At 43.1% G+C, this 6,000-nt stretch overlaps 2 non-coding genes and 3 pseudogenes across 2 annotated transcripts; 1 reads left to right on the top strand and 4 right to left on the bottom strand.

Annotated features, from left to right (window-relative positions):
• The first annotated feature begins 884 nt into the window (after positions 1–884).
• On the top strand, positions 885–1,059 carry LOC119498952 (annotated as a pseudogene).
• A 654-nt stretch (positions 1,060–1,713) lies between these two features.
• LOC119498788 lies at positions 1,714–1,842 on the bottom strand (annotated as a pseudogene).
• Positions 1,843–2,408: 566 nt separating this feature from the next.
• LOC119499219 lies at positions 2,409–2,572 on the bottom strand. Its single transcript, XR_005209349.1, has one exon. It is a non-coding gene; the product is annotated as a U1 spliceosomal RNA (small nuclear RNA).
• Positions 2,573–3,094: 522 nt separating this feature from the next.
• On the bottom strand, positions 3,095–3,223 carry LOC119498792 (annotated as a pseudogene).
• A 566-nt stretch (positions 3,224–3,789) lies between these two features.
• Positions 3,790–3,953, bottom strand: LOC119499282. Its single transcript, XR_005209364.1, has one exon. It is a non-coding gene; the product is annotated as a U1 spliceosomal RNA (small nuclear RNA).
• Between the last annotated feature and the right edge of the window lie 2,047 nt (positions 3,954–6,000).

The raw sequence follows: 6,000 nt of genomic DNA on the forward strand, positions 1-6,000 counted from the left end.
CCGTGATGCACTCCCGGGGCATGTCGGCGCACTCAACTTGCCCCCGACCAGGTTGTGGCGCGCCTGAGTCGGTGAGGCATCTGCTCTGGGAGTGCAGCGCTGCCGTGGACCAGTGGGCAATGGCCGGCTCCTTAAAATTCCCATACTTGCCAGCAAGGGAGGTCCTCACAGCACAGCTGGTGCTGTATGGGGTGAGCCCACAGAAGCAACTACCAGCATCTGACTTTGTCAAACAGTGGCTCACCTTAGCCACAATCAAAGACGCCATGTGGACCTCCAGAAACTTGCTAGCAAGGAAGCACAAGCAGATCCCCCCCGTGGCTGTGATCCAAATGGCAGTGGCGACGGTCCGGGCGGTCGAAGCTACACGCGGCATGCCAAGATCAGAGCCACAAAGAAGAATCGCCTCTGTGCCCATTCGGATGAAGGAGCCGGAGCCACACAATAAAAGGTCACGGCAGCAGCGGCCTGACTCTCCGGGTGAGGCAGGTAGGAAGGAGCAACAGGGTGGGGATCTCCTCTGAGCACCACCACAGGATCCTGAGAGACCCAATCTGTTTGGGGGAGCGGAATGAGTCACCCTTGGTAGGGACTCACTCCTCTCCTGCACAGCAATGGAAGAGAGCATTTTAACAACTGCACTCCATTTAAAAGACCTTTAATATGGACACTCAACACACATGGACATACACAAGATGAAACCTTTAATGTACACTTTAACTGATGACAATTTTATCTGTAATGTCTCCTAATTGAATTGCTTTTATTGGCCGAGATGTTTTTTTTACAGATTGCATTATTTATTGTTTGAATTGTTGTATTTTAAAAGTGTTACTTGTATGTATGTGAAGTTTTTTATGAAATGTGTTTGAAATGAGGTGTCAATAAATATTTTCAAAAAAAAAATCTGTTCTTATCAGTTTAATATCTGATATGTCCTCTATAAGGGGACAACATATTAAACGGATTTTTAGCATCAGGAGCTGAAAAAGGGGCTTGCTCCATTCACTCCACGCATCGACCCGGTATTGCAGTGCCGCTGGGAACGGTGCACCCTTCTCCTACCTTGTGGAAAAACAAATACCAACGCAAACCGAGCGGCAAGTCGCTCAATTTGACACTGCACTGAAAGACACGTGAGTCACAGTGGATGGTGGTCTTTGCTGCCTGGAGTCGTGGCTAAAAAAGTATGAGTTGGATGAGTCAGAGACAGGGTGGTCATTCTCAGACACAGCACTCTGGCTGACAGTTGCAACAGCGCAAAATCCTAGAGTTCAGTGCCTTTAGCACTAGCTCACCTTGGCAAGCATCTAAGAAAGCAAACACAGCCCAGCAACCGCACAAAACCTTAAACCAAAGCATGCTAGAAATGGAAGAAGGTTTATAATACATTTCTTCCACAAAGAAAGAGCAACCTCGGAGAGGAGTACACACAAATGATTTGGTCCCATCCAAAAGACCACACCCACTTCTTGCTGTCATGGGGATCACGGGCAACTGGCATTGCTCAACACACAGCTTCACAGCGTACACCAGACACTGCTGCACAGCAACACAGCCAGTTTTTTGGACATACTGCAAAAGAATCCAAAGGCCTCAAAATGAACATTGCCACAATCACGTTGACTGGGAAGCTGGATATTAGCATGCTGCGCAGCACATTTAAGTCCATCGCAGCCGATGACTCCTTTCATTTAACTTGGACATAATGATCAAGGGAGAGCGCGAATGCAGTCCCCCACTAATTATGCAGTTGAGATTCCCACATTTGGGGAATTCACAGGAGTCAGCACAACCGCAGTGCAATGGCTGAGCCTCGCCCTGGGTGAACAACATAAGAATTTAATAAATTTAGTTTTCCATATACCATTTCGAATATTCATACATATCGTTTAATGTATTACAGTGATGTCATCGTCCTTTGATGTGATGTCATCGTCCTTTGATGTTGTCACACATTCTGAAAAATTTGGCTAGTTTGGGTTGACACTTGAAGCGTGTTACTACAATACACTCACAGTTGACAATCTCTACTCAGTTGGTTATTTGTTACATACGTCTTTTTTTCTTCAAAATAATGCTTCTTTTCAAGAATGTGGTTGGGATTAATCTGTATTTGTTTTTATCTTTAAAAAAAAATGATTGTCATAAAATACTTGATCATTGTATCTCCCCTGCCAGGTACATTTGAGTTGGATGCAACTGGCATTGCTCAACACACAGGTTCACAACGTACACCAGTCACTGCTGCACAGCAACACTGCCACTTTTCTGGACATACTGCAAAAGTATCAGAATGAACATTGCCGCAATAACACTGACTAGGAAGCTGGATATTAGCATGCTGCGCAACACATTTAAGTCCATCGCAGCCGAGGACTCCTTTCATTTAAATTGGACATAATGATCAGGGGAGAGCGCGAACGCAGTCCCCCACTAACAGAAATTATGCAGTTGAGATTCCCACATTTGGGGAATTCACAGGGGTCAGCACAACCGGAGTGCAATGGCTGAGCCTCACCCTGGGTGAACAACATACTTGATCATTGAATCTCCCCTGCCAGGTAAGTATGATTTGGATGCGTCAGAGACAGGGTGGTCATTCTCAGACACAGCACTCTGGCTGACAGTTCCAACAGCGCAAAATCCTAGAGTTCAGTGCCTTTAGCACTAGCTCACCTTGGCAAGCATCTAAGAAAGCAAACACAGCCCAGCAACCGCACAAAACCTTAAACCAAAGCATGCTAGCAATGGAAGAAGGTTTAGAATACATTTCTTCCACAAAGAAAGAGCAACCTCGGAGAGGAGTACACACAAATGATTTGGTCCCATCCAAAAGACCACACCCACTTCTTGCTGTCATGGGGATCACGGGCAACTGGCATTGCTCAACACACAGCTTCACAGCGTACAACAGACACTGCTGCACAGCAACACAGCCAGTTTTCTGGACATACTGCAAAAGAATCCAAAGGCCTCAAAATGAACATTGCCACAATCACGCTGACTGGGAAGCTGGATATTAGCATGCTGCGCAGCACATTTAAGTCCATCGCAGCCGATGACTCCTTTCATTTAACTTGGACATAATGATCAAGGGAGAGCGCGAATGCAGTCCCCCACTAATTATGCAGTTGAGATTCCCACATTTGGGGAATTCACAGGAGTCAGCACAACCGCAGTGCAATGGCTGAGCCTCGCCCTGGGTGAACAACATAAGAATTTAATAAATTTAGTTTTCCATATACCATTTCGAATATTCATACATATCGTTTAATGTATTACAGTGATGTCATCGTCCTTTGATGTGATGTCATCGTCCTTTGATGTTGTCACACATTCTGAAAAATTTGGCTAGTTTGGGTTGACACTTGAAGCGTGTTACTACAATACACTCACAGTTGACAATCTCTACTCAGTTGGTTATTTGTTACATACATCTTTTTTTCTTCAAAATAATGCTTCTTTTCAAGAATGTGGTTGGTATTAATCTGTATTTGTTTTTATCTTTAAAAAAAAATGATTGTCATAAAATACTTGATCATTGTATCTCCCCTGCCAGGTACATTTGAGTTGGATGCAACTGGCATTGCTCAACACACAGGTTCACAACGTACACCAGTCACTGCTGCACAGCAACACTGCCACTTTTCTGGACATACTGCAAAAGTATCAGAATGAACATTGCCGCAATAACACTGACTAGGAAGCTGGATATTAGCATGCTGCGCAACACATTTAAGTCCATCGCAGCCGAGGACTCCTTTCATTTAACTTGGACATAATGATCAGGGGAGAGCGCGAACGCAGTCCCCCACTAACAGAAATTATGCAGTTGAGATTCCCACATTTGGGGAATTCACAGGGGTCAGCACAACCGGAGTGCAATGGCTGAGCCTCGCCCTGGGTGAACAACATACTTGATCATTGTATCTCCCCTGCCAGTGTCGTATCTTTCCTGCGACAGTGCTGTTGAAGTGATGAGGAAGGATGCTCCGCGGACACTGTTCTTGCTGGTATAATAGAGTTTATTACAAACAAGCAACAAATGTCATAACGAACGTCTAGAACGTCCGGAGGTCTCAAGTCAAATCTGAAAGTCCTGCACTTCGGGGCTCTCGCGCCTCCTTATAATGTGTTCATGTCATGTAACATCTGAGCTGAGCGCATGACCATGTATGGCTCCTTTGTCCTATATGTTTATCTTTCAGCCCCTGGACATATTGCATGACCCTGTATGGATCCCTTGTCCTACATGTTATCTTTCATCCCCCGGTCATATCATATGATCATATGTCTCCACGCATGCTTCTTACTCATAAGTTTACAATTAGGGGTCTCACTGTTTTGTGCAAGACTTGAAAATATACCACATATTCCCCCCTTCGAGACTTACACAAAGTCTCGAAAAAATAAAAGAAGAGACATACAGGTGTATTAACATGACACATTTAACAACCCGCCCCTTTTACCATTGAAACAACTGTATGGAGTATAAAAGTGAGAGTGAAAAACCTGTCAGGCAGCTAATCTTTCTTGAAATATCCATTAAACAATGCAGACAGGAAAATTCTCTCACGGTCCCTCTGCCAAGGCGACCATACGTAGTACTTCATAATACTGAAATGAGGAAATTTAACAATTTGTGTGCGGAAATGACTTAAGCAAATACATATGGAACTCTCAGCAAATCAAAACAAAACAATGTCCAAAGTCAGGCTGGTCGACCCATCGCACCTTTCTATGGACCTTTTTCCTGCCTACCCCACTGTCCCTAAACATCGAGAAAAAGAAAACATCTGAGGTCCCCATTATATTTAGAAACCATCATTTGCCAAGCATGTAATACACAAAAAGACAATTCATTTTTAAGAATACTAATGTAACATCTAAGAGAAGACATAAGACTGTATAACGCTGCAGTTTCTCAGCAGCCTTGACTCCGGTGTAGTATCGATGACGTCTTGACTCGGGATGTTGTATCGCCAGTCCACGTTCAGAGTTCTTCAGGCCATTCGTATTTTCATGTTTGAATTGTCTGAACCCATTCAGCCCATTGGAGTCCCCGACAATCCACCACCCTCATAGTGGTCTTCCCCCAATATGTTCTAGAATGAAAGACAAGAAAACCAGTATCTTTTGCATACAGAACAGATACAAATTAAAACATCAAACACAGAATAAGAACACTTCTATAAGTAAAAATGTGAAATTAGAAATCATATAAGAACACTTCTATGTGAAATTAGAAATCATATTGTCCATTAATCATATTGTTCATTTTGTTGCCATACCCCCCTTTTGAGACTAAACAAAGTCTCGAAATAGCAAAACAAAATCAACACTACAAACTACGCAAGCAAAAACAGAGGTAAATAATAGGATTATAATCATATGAGATATTTAAAATGGATATTCCTCCACCAATTCGATCTTTATCGCGTCATCCTCATCCACGTCCGTGACAGCTTCGTGTAATAATGGCATCAGCGTTTGATCGCCAATCATGTACTCTGGTGTCTGATCAGAGTCAACAAAGTTATTATCTATGTTTAAAATAGTCCTCTGAGCTGTCATAGATGACTCTACATACTTCTCTTCTATCCTCTGTTCTCTAACTTCAACAATGTCATTACTGCTGTTCACACTAGGCTCTATTTTTGACATTTGCTTCTGGGTTACATTAATCACATCCTTAAAGGTCCAAGATGTCATATTAGATGTCTGCGTTGTATTTACAAATGTCGTAGATGCCACGGATGTCGTCGCTGTTGTAGCATTCATCCCCTTTGAAGTCATAACTAGAGTAGTAGCCTGAGTAGGTGTATGAACATTCTTAGTTGTTTCCGGAACTAACGTAACAAGCTTTATCTGTGTACTAATCACTTTTGGAGTGGTTACTGTAGTAAATTGTTTCTGAACTTCTTTAGTACTCATAGACGTTCCAAGATGTCTCAACTCTTTTATCAGGAGTGACACTCTACGAGTCACATGACTTTG

The sequence above is a fragment of the Sebastes umbrosus genome, chromosome 1, assembly GCF_015220745.1.
Source record: "Sebastes umbrosus isolate fSebUmb1 chromosome 1, fSebUmb1.pri, whole genome shotgun sequence".
In the NCBI taxonomy this organism is placed as follows: Eukaryota; Metazoa; Chordata; class Actinopteri; order Perciformes; family Sebastidae; genus Sebastes; species Sebastes umbrosus.